At 47.2% G+C, this 19,370-nt stretch overlaps 1 protein-coding gene across 1 annotated transcript in view; it reads right to left on the reverse strand.

Moving 5' to 3' along the window:
• The window catches only part of LOC147725118 (GTPase IMAP family member 4-like), a 163,210-nt gene that overhangs the window by 123,856 nt on the left and 19,984 nt on the right, over positions 1-19,370 (reverse strand). The gene's annotated exons all lie outside the window — the stretch shown is intronic.

A 19,370-nucleotide genomic window follows, 5' to 3' on the forward strand; every position in this document is an offset into this window, starting at 1 on the left:
ACTCACAGATAAGGAAGCAGGTGCCAGACTTGAAGCTCAAATTCAGTAACACATTAACCAGCCCCCGGTTGAGGCTGGGCAGGTGTGTCTTCTCCCCATAATCTACAGTGGTGAACCAGAGGGTGCTGTGATGAACCAGAAGGTGCAGTTGTGAACTAGAGGGTGCTGTGATGAACCAGAGGGTGGCAGTGGTGAACCAGAGTGTGGCAGTGGTGAACCAGAGGGTGCTGTGATGAACCAGAGGGTGGCAGTGATGAACCAGAGGGTGACAGTGATGAACCAGAGGGTGGCAGTGGTGAACCAGAGGTTGACAGTGGTGAACCAGAGGGTGGCAGTGGTGAACCAGAGGGTGATGTGATGAACCAGAGGGTGGCAGTGATGAACCAGAGGGTGGCAGTGATGAACCAGAGGGTGGCAATGATGAACCAGAGGGTGACAGTGATGAACCAGAGGGTGGCAGTGGTGAACCAGAGGGTGGCAGTGGTGAACCAGAGGGTGGTGTGATGAACCAGAGGGTGGCAGTGACGAACCAGAGGGTGGCAGTGGTGAACCGGAGGGTGGCAGTGGTGATCTAGAGGGTGGCAGTGATGACCCAGAGGGTGGCAGTGGTGAACCGGAGGGTGACAGTGGTGAACCAGAGGGTGATGCGATGAACCAGAGGGTGGCAGTGGTGAACCCGAGGGTGGCAGTGATGAACCAGAGGATGGCAGTGGTGAACCAGAGGGTGGCAGTAATGAACCAGAGGGCGGTAGTGATGAACCAGATGGTGGCAGGCGTGAACCAGGAGTGGCAATGGTGAAGCAGAGGGTGGCAGTGGTGAACCAGAGGATGGCAGTGATGAACCAGAGGGTGGCAGTGATGTCCCAGTGGGTGGTAGGGGTGAACCAGAGGGTGGCAGTGGTGAACCAGAGGGTGGCAGTGATTAACCAGATTGTGGCAGTGATGAACCAGAGTGTGACAGTGGTGAACCAGAGGGTGACTGTGGTGAACCAGAGGGTTCTGTGATGAACCAGATGGTGGCAGGGGGAACCAGAGGGTGTCAGTGGTGAACCAGAGGGTGGCAATGGTGAACCAGGGAGTGCTGTGATGAACTGGAGGGTGGCAGTGGTGAACCAGAGGGTGGCAGTGGTGAACCAGAGTGTGGCAGTGATGAACCAGAGGGTGGCAGTGATGAACCAGAGGGTGGCAGGGGTGAATCAGAGGGTGCTGTGATGAACCAGAGGGTGGCAGTGATGAACCAGAGGGTGGCAGTGGTGAACCAGAGGGTGGCAGTGGTAAACCAGAGGGTGACAGTGATGATCCAGAGGGTGACAGTGGTGAACCAGAGGGTGGCAGTGATGAACTAGAGGGTGGCAGTGAGGAACCAGAGGGTGGCAGTGGTGAACCAGAGGGTGCTGTGATGAACCAGAGGGTGGCAGTGATGAACCAGAGGGTGGCAGTGGTGAACCAGAGGGAGCTGTGATGAACCAGAGGGTGGCAGTGATGAACCAGAGGGTGGCAGTGGTGAACCAGAGGGTGCTGTGATGAACCAGAGGATGGCATTGATCAACCAGAGGGTGGCAGTCATGAACCATAGGGTGGCAGTGATGAACCAGAGGGTGGCAGTGATGAACCAGAGGGTGGCACTGGTGATCCAGAGGGTGGCAGTGACAAACCAGAGGGTGGCAGTGATGAACCAGAGTGTGGTAGTGATGAACCAGAGGATGGCAGTGATGAACCAGAGGGTGGTAGTGGTGAACCAGATGGTGCTGTAATGAACCAGAGGGTGCTGTGATGAACCAGATGGTAACAGTGATGAACCAGAGGTTGGCAGTGGTGAACCAGAGGGTGGCAGTGATGAAACAAAGGGTGACAGTGATGAACCATAGGGTGGCAGTGGTGAACCAGAGGGTGGCAGTGATGAACCACAGGGTGGCAGTGGTGAACCAGAGGGTGGCAGTAATGAACCACAGGGTGACAGTGATGAACCAGAGGGTGGCACTGGTGACCCAGAGGGTGGCAGTGACAAACCAGAGGGTGGCAGTGATGAACCAGAGTGTGGTAGTGATGAACCAGAGGATGGCAGTGATGAACCAGAGGGTGGCAGTGGTGAACCAGATTGTGCTGTGATGAACCAGAGGGTGCTGTGATGAACCAGATGGTAACAGTGATGAACCAGAGGTTGGCAGTGATGAACTAGATGGTGGAAGTGGTGAACCAGAGGGTGCTGTGATGAACCAGAGGGTGGCAGTGATGAACCAGAGGATGACAGTGATGAGCCAGAGGTTGACAGTGGTGAACCAGAGGGTGGCAACGCTCCGTCCATCACCCCCTTTGGTTTTTCTTTGTTCGCCCTAAGTTGGCAGGGTATGCTCAGACGTGAGTCCTTTGCTCACTTTGCCACTGGATTCTAGCAAGCCCGGCTGAAGACGGCTGGAATGCCAGAAACGGGTCCAGGGAAGCTTGATTCGCTGCCCGTTCCCTCGTTTATCCAAGGTCTGTCCTCTTGAGTTACAGAAATAAGGGACAGGGCTTGTTACCAAGGGACACTCTCAATCGACTCTGTTCCACTGGCATCTTGTCCCAAGGGTGTCACCTAACCACTCCTGCTCTACAACACACTCATAGAGACCCACCCACGCCACCGCTCATCATATTTTACCTAAACACTCGCTCCCTGTTAAAACACCAATTGGACATTTTTCTCCTGCTGGACACAGAGAAACCAGATATCCTTCTGCTCACGGAGACATGGCTGACTCCCAACTCTGCCCCCGATATAATAGCGGCACTCCCACCTGATTATTACATCATCCACACTGATCGCACCAGCTGGAAAGGGGGAGGAGTCGCAGCTATTATCCGTTCCAACTTGATTGTCACCTCCCTTACTGGCCTCTCGCTGGAGGGGGCAGACAATCTTGTGCTGAAAATCACCACCCCTGACTCGACAATTGCGTGTGCCCTACTGTATAGACCCCCGATCCTGATGCCATCATTTCCTATGAATCTGGCCGACCAACTTGCAAACCTAGCACTCGAACACCCCAAAATCTTCCTGATAGGAGACTTAAATTACTGGTACAAAGACCCCCTGGAAGGCCCTCACTCAGCCGAACTGACGGACCTCCTATCCAACCTAAATTTTAACCACCTAGTTTCCTCCGCCACCCATTGCAAGGGCCACATCCTTGACCAGGTGTGGTCTAACACCACCTGCACAACTGCCCCAACCATATTACCATGCATCTGGTCTGACCACGCACTCCTTCAATTTAATCTATGCATCGTCCCTGCGACTATTACCGCACCAGCCGGAGGCGGGCTAGTCAGGAACTGAAACTCAATGAACAAAACAGCTTTCCGAGAGTCACTAGCCAACACCATCCCTCCTCCTCAACATGAGATTAATTCCTCAGTCTCCTCGCTCACCAACTGGCTAAACAGGGCCAGAGACTCGCATGCCCCATTTAAAAAAATCAAATTGGCAAGACGTGCTGACGCTAACCGGTGGTTCTCCACTGATTTAAAAGCAAGGAAATTGGCCCTACGGCAATTAGAACGTCAGTGGCGTCAAAATTATAACCCTGATTTAAAAAGGATCTTCACTAAAACAAGGAAAGAATACATGACTGCCATTTCGGCGGCGAAAGCATCCTACTTTTCCTCTAAAATTCAGGAATCCATAAATAAATCCAAGGACATCTTTTCCGTCCTCAACGACCTTACAAATTTAGACACGGTTCGACCCAAGATCATCCCCACTCAGTCTCTATGTGACTCACTTAACGTCTATTTTATTGACAAAATACTGGACATCAAAGCCAGCATTCCTCGACCGGTGTCCCCCCTCATATCCGGTATGACTATCAAGCCTAATAACAACACCCTGAGTAGCTTCCCACCCATCACCCCGGACCAATTTTGGGAATTATTGTCAAGAGTCAAATCTGGTGCACCCTCAGATAGCTGCCCGCCCCACATCTTAAAAGAGTGCTTCTTGACTAACCCAGCCCCTTCCCTCACACTCCTGAACAACTCTTTGACTCTTGGCCTAGTCCCCGCAGCATTTAAAGAAGCCATAGTCATCCCGCTGCTAAAAAAACCTGGGGCAGACCTAGCCTGTAAAGCCAACTTCCGACCCATCTCGCTGCTGCCTTATCTGGCAAAAGTTCTGGAGGCACACATGGCCAAATGCCCATCTAACTTTCTTGAGGAATCCTCCTGCTTTGACCCCCATCAGGCAGGCTTTCGGCCTGCACACTCTACTGAAGCAGTAGTCACGACAATTCTGGACACCCTGCGTGACTGCGCCGACAGACGCTCCCCACAAGCCCTGGTGCTCCTGGACCTTTCGGCCGCTTTCGACACGTTCGACCACAACATCTTGGTCGACCGTGTCGAACAAGCCGGCGTTCGGGACCTAGCAGCCAGTTGGCTGAGATCCTTCCTGACAGACCGTAACCAAACTCTACGCCTTGGTGACCTAATGGGCGCCAAACAGGCCATCACTTGCGGAGTGCCACAGGGCTCCTCCTTGTCTCCCCACCTATTTAATCTGTACATACTTCCCTTGATTCAGACCTTAAGAGACAATCAGGTGAGAGTCTTCAACTATGCAGACGACTTACAACTGATTTTTACCATCGATAACACCGAAGACTCCATACAGCACTTCCAGTCTACCATGAGCTTCATAATAAACCTGGATGGACCAGAACCAGCTCAAACTAAATCCGGGTAAAACCGAGCTAGTTCTGACCGGCGAAAGCGGCAAGTACTGGGGCCCGCACTACTGGCCCTCTGAACTGGGCCAAGCTCCAACGGCCTCCATGTCAGCTAAAACACTTGGAGTCACTGTAGACTGTGACCTATCTCTCAAAATGCAAGTAGGTCAGGTGGTCTCCAAGTGCTTCTTCCAACTGAAAAAAATCCGGAAGGTACGTCGCCTGCTCACACCCGAGGCAATCACCCAGGTTGTGATTTCTACTGTACTGTCCCATCTGGACTACGCAAATGTTATCTACCTAGGTCTTCCCAACTACCTAGTTAAGCGACTCCAGATGGTACAGAATCATGCTGCAAGGTTAATCCTGAACCAACAAAGGCGTCAGGCAGCTACCCCCCTCCTAAGGAAACTACACTGGCTCCCTGTATCCCAGCGCTGTGCCTTTAAGACTGGCTGCATAATCTTCAAGTCCCTATACTGTAAAAGCCCATCATTCATCAACCATCTGATCTCCAGATACACCCCTTCCCGCAACCTACGCTCACTCCATCAGAGACTCCTGCAGACGCCTTCTTTTAAACTAAAGCGCGCAGGAGGCCGTAGGTTTGCTACCCTCGCTTCCTGTATGTGGAACTCTCTCCCTGCGGATTAGTCAAGATCTCTCCTTCCGGAAAGCCTTAAAGACCTGGCTCTTCAGACAAGCATTTCCATAAACACACCCCCCTCTATGTTCATGTTACTGCTGATCACAGCGCCAAGCAACCAATCGGTGATAGCACGCTCAAGAAATATTTTAATAACATAACATAACATTCCGGTCCAGGGAAGACATGGCTTGGCAGTTCGGTCTGGACTGTTCCCATGAGGCACAGGGTCAGACTGATTTGCACATGGCCATTTCTGAACTGGGGTGGCGGAGTGAGCTAAAGAACGGTGATGGATGAAACCCAGATCAGTTGACTGGGGGTGAATGTTTGTATTGTTAACGCTCCGCCCATCACCCCCTTTGGTTTTTCTTTGTTCGACCTAAGTTGGCAGGGTATGCTGTGTCAGACTGATTTGCACATGGCCATGTCTGAACTGGGGTGGCGGAATGAGCTAATGAACGGTGATGGATTAAACCCAGATCAGTTGACTGGGCGTGAGTGTTTGTATTGTCAACTCTACGTCCATCACCCACTTTGATTTTTCGGTGGCAGGTGTGAACCAGAGTGTGGCAGAGATGAACGAGAGGGTGGCAGTGGTTAACCAGAGGGTGGCAGTGATGAACCAGAGGGTGGCAGTGATGAACCAGAGGGTGTCACTGCTAAACTGCCCGGGAGCCCTGTGGATGTGAGCCCCTGCCCTGCTGAGCTGCCCAGGGGTTGTGAGACCATGTGCTACTGAACTGCCCCCAGGACCAGTGGGTGTGGTCCTCTGTGCTGCTGAACTGCCCTGGAGCCCTCTCAGTGTGAAAATCATTCATGCTCAATTGCCTGGGAGCTCTTTGGGTGTGAGCACACATTTTGCTAAATGTACCCCTGCCCCAGTACATATATACCCGTACCGCACAGCACCATTATGCTCTTGCACCATGAAGTCTGGTGCCTGGATGCTCCTGATTTATGTAGAAGGTACCACCGTCTGGTGCAGTCAAAATGTAAAGTCATAACTTGCTACACAGCACCAATAAACATGTGTCCCCCCTGGCACCGGTATGCGCATGTACCAGGCATGAAGCACCAGCATGCCACTGCACCCTACTGCCCAGCGCCAGCATATGCCTGTACGGGGCAGTTTAGCATGAGATGGGACATTGTCCAATAGCAGCAGCTGCATGCGCCTGAACCCACTGAGCAGGATAAGAATGACTTTGTACCAACACGCGCAGCAGAGCTATCTTGGACTTCTTAAGGATTCTGGGGTCCTGTGCCAAACGTATTTTTGCATCCATGAGTTTCCCGAGCACCATCCCCGTGTAGCTCCTGTGACCAGGAGGCTGTTTTCTCCTCATCTGCTGCTCTGCTCGGTCTCTGACCCTTTATAAACAAGATGCATGTGAACTCGCTTAGAAGCCCCACCCATTTGGCCCCATCCACCACACACTAGCGATATGAAATGTCTCCCTGCCCGTCCCCACTATAATGGCCAGCTCACTCAAGGGACCTCGGTGCCTTTTGGCGCGCTGGCAAAGTTACAGGCACACGTGGTCACATATTTGTGCAAATGGTACAAAAATCTGCGAGTTTGCAGGGAAATTCGCGAACTTGCTGACTTTTTTTGCAATTTCGCTCAAATTTGCGGACAGCGAATTCGCAAATTTCGCCCATAGTTACTACATGCACACCTGAATCTGACACCCGACCAGGTGGGACAGGAGAATACCCGGTCAGAACAGGAATGAAGGTGTGGTGGGGTGAAATACGAGGCTGCGGTTAAGACTGACTGTTAATCACAGCCATTCCAATGATATGATTTTCACCTATGGCTGTTTCTGCACAATTATGAATTTGCTGCCTTTGCCAAAGAATCATCTTTGGTTGCATAATCTGCAGATTATAACAACAAAAGATGTTTCTAGCTCAAACGGATCAAAAGTTACTAAAACGTGGAAAGACATGTTCCTGTGTAGTGGGAAGGCCTTCTCAGAAGATACCTGGTCGTGTTTCAATTGTTTATTTGCTACATTTGGGTGTTGAACATGTACTAATAAGGTGAAATATTTGACCAAATATGGTTAGCCATGTGTAAAAACGACAAACAAATGAAAAAGTACTGTTGCAAAATAGGCTGCATTATGCAGCAAAAACGTGCCTTTTCTTGCTGCATAATTTAGTTATCCTTGCTGTATCATTTGGTCCTCCCAGCCTCCTAATTATGGTGACACTACCTATAATACTACTAACCCTTCCACATCTGGAGGAAAGCTAGATGACATTTCCCTCCCTGACCTATTCTGGTTGCACTATGATGCAAAGGTGTGTACATTGGGCTAGACAACATTTTCCTTCACCACTACAGGGGAGCATTGCACAGGTCAGTTTTAGTAAAGAGGGCTCTGAGGTGTTTTCTTCCTCTTGTGCAGGGATTCAGTAAACCAGAGGGTGGCAGCAGTGATGAACCAGAGGGTGGCAGTGGTGAACCAGAGGGAGCTGTGATGAACCAGAGGGTGGAAGTAATAAACCAGAGGGTGGCAGTGGTGAACCAGAGGGTGCTGTGATGAATCAGAGGATGGCAGTAATCAAACCTGAGGGTGGCAGTTGTGAACCATAGGGTGGCAGTGATGAACCAGAGGGTGGCTGTGATGAACCAGAGGGTGGCAGTGATGAACCAGAGGATGACAGTGATGAACCAGAGGGTGGCAGTGGTGAACCAGAGGGTGGCAACGCTCCGTCCATCACTCCCTTGGGTTTTTCTTTGTTCGCCCTAAGTTGGCATGGTAGGCTCAGACGTGAGTCCCTTGCTCAATTTGCCACTGGATTCAAGCAAGCCCTGCTGAAGACGGCTGGAATGCCAGAAACCAGTCCAGGGAAGCTTGATTCCGGTCCAGGGAAGACAGGGCTTGGCAGTTCGTTCTGGACTGTTCCCATGAGGCTCAGGGTCAGACTGATTTGCACATGGCCATGTCTGAACTGGGGTGGTGGAGTGAGCTAAAGAACGGTGATGGATTAAACTCAGATCAGTAGACTTGGGGTGAGTGATTGTATTGTCAACGCTCCGTCCATCACCTCCTTTGGTTTTTCTTTGTTCGCCCTAAGTTGGCAGGGCAGGCTCAGACGTGAGTCCCTTGCTCACGTTGCCACTGGATTCAAGCAAGCCCGGCTGAAGACGGCTGGAATGCCAGAAACCGGTCGAGGGAAGCTTGATTCCGGTCTAGGGAATACATGGCTTGGCAGTTCGGGCTGGACTGTTCCCAAGAGGCACAGGGTCAGACTGAGTTGCACATGGCCATGTCTGAACTGGGGTGGCAGATTGAGCTAAAGAACGGTGATGGATTAAACCCAGATCAGTTGACTGGGGGTGAGTGTTTGTATTGTCAACGCTCCATCCATCACTTCCTTTGGTTTTTCTGTGGCAGGTGTGAACCAGAGTGTGGCAGTGGTGAAACAGAGGGTGGCAGTAATGAGCCAGAGGGTGGCAGTGATGAACCAGAGGGTGGCGCTGCTAAACTGCCCGGGATCCCTGTGGATGTGTGCCCCTGCGCTGCTGAGCTGCCCAGGGGTTGTGAGACCATGTGCTACTGAACTGCCCCCGGGCCCAGTGGGTGTGAGCCTCTGTGCTGCTGAACTGCCCCGGAGCCCTCTCAGTGTGAAAATCATTCATGCTCAATTGCCTGGGAGCCCTTTGGGTGTGAGCACACATTGTGCTAAGTGTACGCCTGCCCCCAGTACATATATACCCGTACCACGCAGCACCATTATGCTCTTGCACCATGAAGTCTGGTGCCTGGATACTCCTGATCTATGTAGATGGTACCACCGTCTGGTGCAGTCAAAATGTAAAGTCATAACTTTGCTACACAGCAACAATAAACATGTGTCCACCCTGGCACCGGTATGCGCATGTACCAGGCATGAAGCACCCGCATGCCAGTGCACCCTACTGCCCAGCGCCAGCATATGCCTGTACAGGGCAGATTAGAATGAGATGGGACATTGTCCAATAGCAGCAGCTGCATGCGCCTGAACCCACTGAGCAGGATCAGAATGACTTTGTACCAACACGCGCAGCAGAGCTATCTTGGACATCTGAAGGATTCTGGGGTCCTGTGCCAAATGTATTTTTGCATCCATGAGTTTCCCGAGCACCATCCCCATGTAGCTCCTGTGACCAGGAGGCTGCTTTCTCCTCATCTGCTGCTCTGCGCGGTCTCTGACCCTTTAGAAACAAGATGCATGTGAACTCGCATAGAAGCCCCTCCCATTTGGCCCCATCCACAACACACTAGCGGTATGAAATGTCTTCCTGCCCGTCCCTACTATAATGGCCAGCTCACTCAAGGGACCTCGGTGCCTTTAGGCGCACTGGCAAAGTTACAGGCACTCGTGGTCACATATTTGTGCAAATGGCACAAAAATCCGCGAGTTCGCAGGGAAATTCGCGAACTCGCTGACTTTTTTTTGCAATTTCGCACAAATTTGCGGTCCGCGAATTCGCAAATTTCGCCCACCTGAATCTCACACCCGACCAGGTTGGACAGGAGTATACCCGGTCAGAACAGGAATGAAGGTGTGGTGGGGTGAAATACGAGGCTGCGGTTAAGACTGCCATTCCAATGATATTTGCACCTATGGCTGTTTCTGCACAATTATGAATTTGCTGCCTTTGCCAAAGAATTCATCTTTGGTTGCATAATCTGCAGATTATAACAAAAAAAGATGTTTCTAGCTCAAACGGATCAAAAGTTACTAAAACGTGGAGATACATGTTCCTGTGTAGTGGGAAGGCCTTCTCAGAAGATACCTTGTCATGTTTCAATTGTTTATTGCTACATTTGGGTGTTGAACATGTACTAATAAGGTGAAATATTTGACCAAATATGGTTAGCCATGTGTAAAAACGACAAACAAATGAAAAAGTACTGTTGCAAAATAGGCTGCATTATGCAGCAAAAACGTACCTTTTCTTGCTGCATGATTTAGTTACCCTTGCTGTATCATTTGGTCCTCCCAGCCTCCTAATTATGGTGACACCACCTATAATACTACTAACCCTTCCACATCTGGAGGAAAGCTAGATGACATTTCCCTCCCTGACCTAATCTGGTTGCACTATGATGCAAAGGTGTGTACATGGGGCTAGACAACATTTTCCTTCACCACTGCAGGGGAACATTGCACAGGTCAGTTTTAGTAAAGAGGGCTCTGAGGTGTTTTCTTCCTCTTGTGCAGGGATTCAGTAAATCTGCTCCCCAGATTGAGAGAATCAGAACACGTTAGAATAGTGGGTGCAGAAGAAGGAATCAGCTAAAGAAAGAGAGACCAAGATAATAAACAAAGAAAGTATAAGTGAGTGAAGTCAGTGAGAGCATTTGAGATTTAAAATGATTATGATTGCATGTAAAAGTGAGTGCAAGTGAGTGTGAGTGCTTTGGTGATGGATGTAAATGTGCAGCATTCCTACATTGTACATTTAAGTTTCAGGTGATGAGTAGGTCTCCCACCTACTGACAATGCATTACATAATCCATTAATCATTTCAAAGATGATCAACTGCAGAATTTTGTGATTCGGTGGAGGGTCATTCCATTTGGAGCGACCCTGCCCAGTAGCAGAATGATCATCAATGTATGGGCTGAATCCTGGTCACAGAGCTATGGCAATGTGTTTACAGTTGTTCATGCAAGCGCTGGAATTTCTCAGGTCTGATGTATTCATGTGAGGGGAGTTCTGGTGTATAGTCATGATAATTTCGGCATGGTGTCCATGGTTCCAATCATTATTAATATAACTGAAAAATCAAAAAAGGAAGTGTGATACAAAAATCATTTCAAAGTACGGCGTCCATGAAAGGTACACACATGATCCATAATAACGGATTCCAATCTTCACTATCTAATGGGATATGAGGTTAGATGATGTAATAAGTGGGTCTGTGGCTTTGGAGTAGTTCCTGGGGCATGGGCCCTGGTTGCAAGTTGATCAGGACTACTTTAACGATCACCTTCCACTTCTTCGCTTCCTTCCCGAAGAGGCCCAGTTAGATTAGGCCTGTTGATGCTTACTGTTCCTCAGTTTCCTCTGCAGCACTGTCTCTTGTAACTGTGTTGATGGGGTCCCGCTCTTAGCATATATAAATAAATAGTTATTGGTGTATATTCTCCATTGTCTCTCCAACTCTTCATTTGGTACGGAAGGCTTAGAGGTGGTCAGCGATGACCCGGATGGCCCTAAGCTGGTCACTTCCAGCAGTTGCCATCCCAAACTAGGACTCCTTTTGGCTATGACCCATCCATTTTCCAAAGACGGAAGGGAGGACGAGGACATCATCAGGTTGGAGTGACGGCTCAGGTATCCCTGCACAAGGATTCATTTCTCGCAGCTGCTGCCTCTGACCCACCGGAGTGTGTCTCGCCCAGTGGTCATCCCAACTAGGGTCCTGAACAGCAAACCCTTGATCTAATTGTTTTGTCTGAAGAGTCAACAGTGGAGAACAGGTTTACCTGTACCTCTGATAGTAAGTGAGTCTGTTTCAGTTCTATGTGGATTTGGTACCACTATGATTTGGTTTTGTTTCTAAGGGCTTTTTTGATGAAAAGTGCTTGCAAATACTTTGCCATGTAAAATAACGATTTTCTTTTCTTTTGCTCTGCAATGTCTATTTTTAGTAAGATTCAGAGTTTGTGCTGTGTTTGTTGTTCTACGGATGCATGGTTGGCAGAATGCCAGCCTGCACCTCCTGATGATAGTCCTAATTTTGATATGTATATAAAACATGACCTTGGCCCTATTATGTTTGTTATGACACAAATATACAAGGGACAAAGCAGAGTTGCAGTGGCCTTTGACAGGCTCCTTTGATGAACAAAAGATGGGATTGCTTAAAAGGCTCAGTAGACAGTCCATGTTTGACTTACTTCGCACTTCGTACTTTTACAGAGGCCTTGATAGATACCCAACTCCCCCCACAATATGTCCTGGAATGGATATATCCCGTTGATTCCCATCAGCAACAACAACCTGTGCAGGGTGCATCTGTCTCTACAGCTGTCACACCTAGTGCTCCAATTAATGCACCCCGTATCCTTCTCTTTTGATACAATCTCTGACTACAGCAATACCTGTTACTCCTGTTCCAATCGTTCACCCTCCATTGTCACTAATTACTGATACACCCATGTATGTTTTGGCAGGTAGAGATCTGACCAAATTTAGAGAACGATTAGGTGCAATAATGCGATCTGGGGTAGGTGAGGAAGAGACAAAAGTAAAAGCAGACCAGCCATACGGTGGGCTTGTAATACAATTTACAGTCTTGAGGATATCTGGCAGGTCATGCGAGATTTTGAACCTTTCCTACAGCAGCATGCCCTTAAGTATATGTCTGCCACTCTGATTGACCTCTGGCACTCACATATAAAAACGGAGGCTCCCCAAATATAATTCGATATTAGAGACAACGTTAACTAACATTTAGCTGGACCAGGTGTTTGGGAATGTTTTAACTTTGATTGCTTACAGAGGCAGACTACATGATAAGAGTCACACTCAAAAAACTCTGTCCCCAATGCGAGAGGTCCATCCCATTTATCACCCGGAAATTCCTAAAGTGGTGGACCAACACGGAGTGGTTACCAGAACAGCTGTGGCTGCCTGCTTTCAGAACCAATGGGTTTATACTCAATGGAAAAGGAGTGAAGTTCTGTCCCTCAAGGTTACTTTGCCTAATCCTAGGAAAAATCCTACTGCCTACTATAAAAAATTGACAGAGACTGCCTCTTCTACTCTAATGACCCTAGCTGGGACAGAATCAGTGTGCTCATTGCAAGGAAGAAAGTCACTGGCACAGCAAGTGCCCTGTACTTTTGCAAATGTCTCGTCCACTCGAGGAAGGGTTTCTGGGAATAGAGGTGGTGGGACAGACAGACAGTAAAACACTACGACCTCTGTGGGCTGTTTTGTTAATTAATTTGATGACGCCAGGAGCGGACAGTACTATTATGATGATTATTACTTTGATGATATGACAGGCATTTCTTACAGCTAGGTCAGCCAGGGACAGGGTAAGGGACCAGTTCACATACCAGTAGATCAGCGTGGTCCTTTTGTCAAAGCAGATTGGCAAGGATCGACTAAGGAATTTTTGGTTGACACAGGTGCTACAAAGAGTTCTATTTATCAACACACAGTCCTTGGGTGGCCCTGTCTGGCCATAATAATGTTTCATAGGTTTTTCAGGAGTACCAGTTGCAAGCTCCATCTCGCGCGCTTGCCCTTGCTGTTGGTCCTTTTACTGTGGACTCCCCATTTCTTTTGACATCTAATTGTGGTAAGAATCTTATGGGTTTGGACTTACTACAAAAGTTGCATGCTACTATATATTGTTTGCCAGAGGCTGTTTATATTACCATAGGCCCGGACATGGGTGCTAGACCATTTCTATCTAAAGATGTTCCTCTTCCACCTGAATTTGATCAGGTACCACCCATGTTACGGGCCACTGGTGTCAACCGATGTAGGTCTATTGCATATATTGCCTTTTTCTAAACAGGTTAAGAACAATGACAGTTTGCTGCGTATTCCTCAGTATAAAATACCACAGTCAGAAGAAAGAGCCCTTCTTGTGCTCTTGTAATGTTAATCCCCATAGGAACTCCTTGTTGAACCTACAGCCCGAGCCGCTGTACAGAATTGCAAAAAATTTGGCAGAAATTTAGATTTTGGTACGCCGATTGTGCTTTTTGTTATTCAGTGCAAACCCATTCAGTAGTTTGCATGAAAAATAAATCAAAACAATTTGGTGATATCTCTGGTTGCATAGGTTTCACCATGGTTTGGGGGTGATTGGGGTTAAATTTCAACAATTTTGTGGTAAATCTCGAATGTACGCTTCAACAGAAATGCTCTGATTGGCTGGATGTAACCTGAACAGAAAGTTGCGGGCACCATTTTCTTGATCGGGAACAGTTCCCAGGGCTGAAAATTGGGTAAAAGTTAACATAACAGCTCAGTTTGGATATACTCTGTACCCATGTTTGAGAAATAGAGGTATTATTGACACAAGTTATGTGTTCAAAATATTTGTTTTAATCGTGTGTGATATTTGCAATGATGCCCTGACTCCCAGCGCAGCCCCCCTTGTACCATTGTGAGGACATTGTGACTATGCAAATATTGGTGGAAATATAAAAAATACATATATTTGTATACACTCGCGGGTTACTGTTACAGACTCATGTATGCATTCACAAACTCACTCAGAAACCTATATACCCATTCACGTACCCATCACATATTTATACATCCAGTCACCCAGTCAGATACTCATGCACCCATTCACATATCCATTTATGTACTCATGCACCCACATACAGACTTATTCAGAGAGTGATGTACCCATGTACAGACCTACTCATAGACTCCCTCTTGTACTTTAAAACAGACTCATAGACTTATGTGCACAGTCTCATGCCCACTTAGAGACTCTTACAACCTCTCAGAGACCTACCTAGGTACTCATGCTCCCACACACAGGCCCACTCAGATACTCATGTGCCCACTTACAGACTCACTCACAGAGACATGCACTTGTGTACAGACCCACTCAGAGACTCACATGCTCACTTACAGATCAACTCACACACTCATGTATGTACTCACAGACCCATTGAGACACTCACACACCCACTGACTGACCCATTGAGACAGTAATACACTCACTCATAAATCCACTCAGATGCTGATACAGCCTCTCACACACCCATAGAGTCACTCACACACTCAGTCACAGACCCGCTGAGAGGCTTATGCACTCAGTCATTCACTCATATACTCAGAGACTCAAGCACCCACTCACACTCACTCAGATATACAGACACCCACTCACTCACCTGCTCAAAGACTGATGCCTCCACTCACAGACCCACTGAGAAACTCACCCTCCCTGTCAGGGACCAACTCAGAGACTCATGCAAGTGACCCTTCACACACCCTCTCAGAGACTTATTCTCTCACTCACAGACCCAGTGAGACATTCATACACCCACTCACAGATGTACTCATACACCACTCATAGACTCACTCAGATACTCATACACCCATACAGTCACTCTCACACCCACTCGGAGAAATATGTATCAAGTCGCTAATACACTCAGAACTCATGCACCCATTCACAGTTCTACCTAGAGACCCTGACCCCCACTCATAGAACCAGTCAGACACTCACGCTCCCAGTCATGGACCCACTGAGAGACTCATGCACTCACTCATAGACCCAGTCAGACACTCATGCACCCACTCACTCACCCACTCAGACACCCATATAGATACTCATATATTCATGCATGGATCCAGCCAGTCAGTCATATGCTTACAAAGGCTCTCATGCACCTTCTCACAGATCGACTGAGGAACTCATGCAACCAATCACATACCCATTGAGATACTCATGCACCCACTCATAGATGCACTGACCCCGTCATGCAGTGTCTTACAGAACTACTGATGGACTGATGCACCAACTCAGAGATCCACTCAAATACTTATACAGTGAATGAGAGACTTACTGACACAGCATTGCATGCAATCACAGATTTCACTGAAAGAGTTATGCACTGTGTTATAGAGATATTAAGGAAGCTATACATATTATTATTATTATTAATTAGAGATTATATGTTTAGAGTGTTGGTAATAATCCATTTTGCAGTCATAAGTTTTGATTGTGGTGGTGGCTATTGAATGTCTGCATATGTTTTATAATTTCGCTACATATTCGTGGAGATCGTGGCTTCTAACTTAATCACAACTTCCGGTGTTGTCACGAACAAGGAAAATGCATTTCTGATGTTGTTTTTATGAAAAATGAATACAAAGGGGAAAGTTAAATTAATATATTACTAAGCAGCTAGACAAACTTTATGTAAAATATGTCTATATGTGTTTAACACTTTGGGGTCGATTCCAATGTCAGTCGGAAGGCCTCTGAATCTGATTTGGGTTTCCCAAGTCTGATTCGTAGCCCTAGTATCCGACCAAATCGTATCCAGTTCTGAACAACTGAGTACTATGCCTGCAATGCATTTGCGCTGACCAAATCAGTCCCGAAATCCATTCATACAGACTAAGGCATTCAGAGCCGATTCCTACAGCTCTATGGACTCGCTTTTTTAGCAAGCGAGTGCAATGACTGCTTCAGACAGCTGTTACGATTCGTGTGCTCGGATCTAAAATGCTGCCAGAATCAGTTGTTGAGGCCCGTAGCAGGCCCCCCTTCATCCGGGTCCCTCGACTCTTGCCCGTGGGGCTACCCAAGAGACCCCCCTTTCCAAACATGCACAGTGTGGCAGGCTAATAGGGGTGCCCGCCACAGGGTGCACAGTTTTCCCAGAAACCCCTTACTTCAATGGGAGCCTGTGTACGCATTTGGAACACATTCTCCAATTGAAGCCAATGAGACTCCGACCAAATCGTATCCGTATGCATATGGATACAACATACTCACTCACTTGGACTCCCACGACCCGATTCGTACAGGAAGCATTGCTGATCCGAGTTGGGACGCTTTACTAATGAGATCAGAATAGGGCCTTTTGTCAAAAACACACAATATTTATGACTACTGACGTGACTGCGACCTCCGGTGTCACCACGAATAAGGAAAGTACATTTTTAATGTTTTTTTTTTCTACAAATGAATACAACAGGGAACATTAAATTAATATCTCACTTAACAGCTAGATCACATGTCATAGAGAAAACCAAAAATATCTTACAATAAGATGATTAATGTACTTTTAAATAAATAGATGACAAATACAACAATACGTTTTGCACCAAGGCAAATGTAATGTTCAATATCTAATTATAGAGAAAAATACAGTGACATTACAGTTATGAAATTCACTGAAAAAAATCAAAGGTTACAGGGACATTATTGTTAGACTGACATTTTCCTTGTAGAAAACAAGAGAAATCTGGCAGTTATAGTTACCTGAGCTAACTGTAACTCATGCTCCCCCAAATGCACTGTTTATGACCTCACATATTACATTACTGATGACATGGTCAATGACATCACTGATAACATCTGAAATGACGTCACTGATTACATTACTAATGATATCTGAAATGACATCACTGATTACATAATTGAGTGATTGTGTGTGTTTTCTAAAAGAGTGAGTGTTTGGTTAGGTGAGTTGGTGTGTGAATGGTTATATCAGAGAGTGAGAATCTATGTGAATGGCTGTATGGGGGAGTGAGCAGATATATGCATGCTTGTATGGATGTGTGAATGCAATGTACGTGTTTTTGTGATAAAGTGAGTGTGTTAGTGCTTCTATGCAAGAGTCAGTGGCTTTGTTGAGAGGCTATATGAGTGAATGTATGGTTGAGGGGCTGTATGGGTAAGTGAATAATAGTATGAGTGGCTCTATGGAGGAGTGCATGGATGTGTGAGTACTTGTTTGGGTCTGTCAATGGGTATATGAGTGGATGTGTATGAGTGAGGATATGAGAATGTGTATGGGGGTGATAGTGATTCTGTGGATGATGTCATCAGTGATGTAATTTGAGATGTCATCAGTGATCTATTTCCTAACTATAATGTCCCAGTAATCTTTATTTTTTAAAGTGAATTTGTATGTTTTTTTAACTTGCCGTCACAGTAGTGAAGAAAGGGGACAGGGCCTCCAACCAGCTCACAACAGTTCTGCTGTCATGGACTTACTGAAAGGAACAAGAAGTGCTCTTTGCCACCAAGGACCCTCACCATCCAAGAGGACTTCATCCCCCAACTAGTAGTGTGCCAGGAGGTACATTTTACCGAGTGGTGGAGAAATGGGTGTGGCCTCCAATCAGCTCTCAGCAATTCTGCTGTGTGGAACTTACTGGTGGTAACAGGAGGGGTTCTTTACGACAAGGACCCTCAGCATCCCAGGGGACTTAATCCCCCAACCAGTAGTGCACCAGAAGGCATGTTTGCTTAGTGGTGGAAAAATGAGGCAATGATCTCTTAGAAGTCCCACTGTGTGGGACTTACTGGAGATAACAGGAGGGGTTGGTGTCCCCATAGGTTCATAGGAGAAAAGGAGACTTCCTCCCCCAACCACTAGTGTGCTAGGATGCAAGTTTGCAGATTAGCGGTGAAAGGAGGCAGGTCTCTAACAACATCTCACCAATCCCGCTGTGTGGGACATAATGGAGGAAATACGGTGGGTTGATGCCCCAACGATCCTCACAAGCCAATGGAACTTTATACCCCAACCAGATGTGCCCCAGGAGACCCCTTTGACAGAAGGGATGGGGCCTCTGGTGACTTCCCCATGCTGGCATTTAAAAAAATATATATTTTATTATGGGGAGAGTGGTTGCTTTGCTAAAGGTCCCTAGGACAATTTGGGCATGGGGACCCCATCTTCCGGGGAAAGGCCTTTTTGTAAGGGTCGATTTCAGCCCTGGTGACCCCATCCTCACAGCTGGATTATGAGAGGATATCCATGGAACAGTTTTCAGCAAAGGCTGCCTTTAGTTTTCTGTGCCAATTTCTTGCTTGAAAACACACCCTTACAAATCTGTATATATCATTTTAATGTACTATGAATTTTACATTCTGAAATATTCAAATTGAGATCTGTCACAAAGCACTGTCCCAGAATGCATGTAAACTTATTTGTAAAATTTCATTTGGTAAAAAGAGATTCAGATTCTTCATATAAAGTTGTGTTACCTTTCATCTGCGCCTGCAAAGATTCATGGCTGAAACAAAAACAGAATTCATGCATATTAGATGATGTCATTAAATAAGTCAGCCTCTGTTACGTTCTAAGTATTCACATCTTCAGAGATGCAACACAATTTCTACTTTTAGACATTCCACCTTTACATTTTCCAGAGCTCTAAATAAACATCTTCCAGTTATAGAGTTCATTGACTTCGAACATACCCCAGGCATGCTCTTGAGCATACTGCATTGGCAACTCCTAACACTCCACTGGAACCAGAAGATGTCCACCTATTAG

This window comes from Lissotriton vulgaris, chromosome 4_1, assembly GCF_964263255.1.
Source record: "Lissotriton vulgaris chromosome 4_1, aLisVul1.2, whole genome shotgun sequence".
NCBI lineage: Eukaryota > Metazoa > Chordata > Amphibia > Caudata > Salamandridae > Lissotriton > Lissotriton vulgaris.